We start from the raw sequence: 2,113 nt of genomic DNA, 5'->3' as shown, positions 1-2,113 counted from the left end.
GTGTGTGTGTGTGTGTGTGTGTGTGTGTGTGTGTGTGTGTGTGTGTGTGATAATTGTATATATAATAATTGTAAGTGTATTACAATATACATATTACAATAACATTATTATTACAACAAATTACATTTTAGTTTTAACTTCTTTACGAATATAATTTTGAAATTACATCAATGATCAATTTTTAATATTAAAAATATAAATAATGAAAGCTCTATTAGAAAAACTTTCTCTCTGTTTAAAAAAATTTTAATGTTGATATATTTTGTATTATTATATAAAAGAAGCGACAAACAGATATGAAACAAAAAAATTTTAATATTAGTTTTGTAATGTAAGTAAAAATATTCACATTGTTTTATCTAATAAAAACAATATAGATACGGTTTCATATAATTACTATATTATTGTTTGTAGATTAGTTGATAAATTGTATATATCAATTATATAAAAGTTTTCTGAAATGCTTAAACATTTTGATATCCTTTATTAATTTATTATTTTAATATTTTGAGTAATATATCGAGTAACAACACTATTTCTTAAGAAAAATTATTCTCTTGACAACTTTTTTTACGTTTCTGTTGTACTTTTAACTTTAAAAAATACTTTTAAAAATTCTCTAAAACTACGACAATAATAACAAAGGTCAAAAAACAGTATTGAATGTATATTCTGGAATAACACTTAGCGTTATTGAATATATTTATAAATTGTCATTGAAATAGATTTTCCTTGAATTCTATGTAGCCTATCTATTCATATACAATGCTCGCCAAAAATTCCGGGCCGGCTGAATATCTCGGAAAGCATGTATTTTGGAGAAAAATGTTTCAGACTCGAGAGTATATTTGATTAATAACTCAAATACTTTGTTTTATAATTATATGCCTGTTTACAATTTACGCATACAGCTCATACGCACATATGTACTTTACACGGTGAAACTATTGTGTCGTCCACCACAGTACCGAGTTCGGAATCCAGTGATGACTCCGGGATGCGGTGATGAATCCGGGATTAAATCTCACGAAGTTATATTTATAATAAAAAGAATTTAATAAATATTTCTTTACACACAATCAGATCTTGATTGATAACAACTTACCTTAACACGTAACGCGTCGCGGTTATACTATTTTATTCTGAACAGTGAACGTACAGATTTACGTGACTCTCTTTTAGAACGATTGATCTTCGCCAGTTTTTTTTTTTGGCTTCGTTTTATATCTTATATATATACTTCTGCCAGCTGCTATGTATTATTATGTAATATTAAGAATATAAGTAGGGGTAATGGCCGGTTCTAACTTAGGTCTTCTGAAGGGAGCGCGGGGAAAGGCCCTGGGAAGGTCCTGGTGGCATCGCTGCTTGCATAAACATAAATGTACACATAAACATACGCATAAACATACGCATATACATACGTTTATATATACGTTTATACATACGTTTATACATACGTAAGTATTAAACGTATATATGCATAAACATACGTATGCATATTAAGTACTTACGTATGTAGATATATTCAATATTGCGTATCTTATATTTTGCGGAATGCTGAATTGGATCTCTTATGGTCGCAGACGTTCTCTCTCGCATCTTCGTCGTCTCTCAGCCTTCCCGCACTGCTTGTATGCTACCGATTTACTTGTTCACTACTATTGTATTCAGTTTTGTATTCAATTTCCAATATTAATGTATCTTAAATTTATGCTACGTCATGTTACGTTGTTTTTATTCTGTAATCTTCTGTAATTTTCGTACTATTTATTGTAAATTTATGTTTTATGTTCTCTTTGGCGCTTTTTCACGTCCTCCTCAAAGAGAAGAAGACCGTTATAGAACCGGTCTATTACCTCTACTTATATAACGGTCTTTTACGGATTGATTGCGTAATTAAGTCTTTGTAATACGCCTTTTATACTTTCTTTAAACAATTTTCAAAATTTATATTTACAATCTCTTTAATTTTTGCTATCTAGTCGCTACATATTTCTCTATTGTGCAATGGCACTCCTGACGCATACTGATCTTAAAAGAATCAACTTGCTATATTCGGGAAACGATTAGATTGGAAAACCCATTGTTTTCTCTAACTAGTAAAAAGTAA

The sequence above is a fragment of the Trachymyrmex septentrionalis genome, unplaced genomic scaffold (genome assembly GCF_001594115.1).
Source record: "Trachymyrmex septentrionalis isolate Tsep2-gDNA-1 unplaced genomic scaffold, Tsep1.0 scaffold81, whole genome shotgun sequence".
NCBI lineage: Eukaryota > Metazoa > Arthropoda > Insecta > Hymenoptera > Formicidae > Trachymyrmex > Trachymyrmex septentrionalis.
This window is presented reverse-complemented; position numbering follows the sequence as displayed.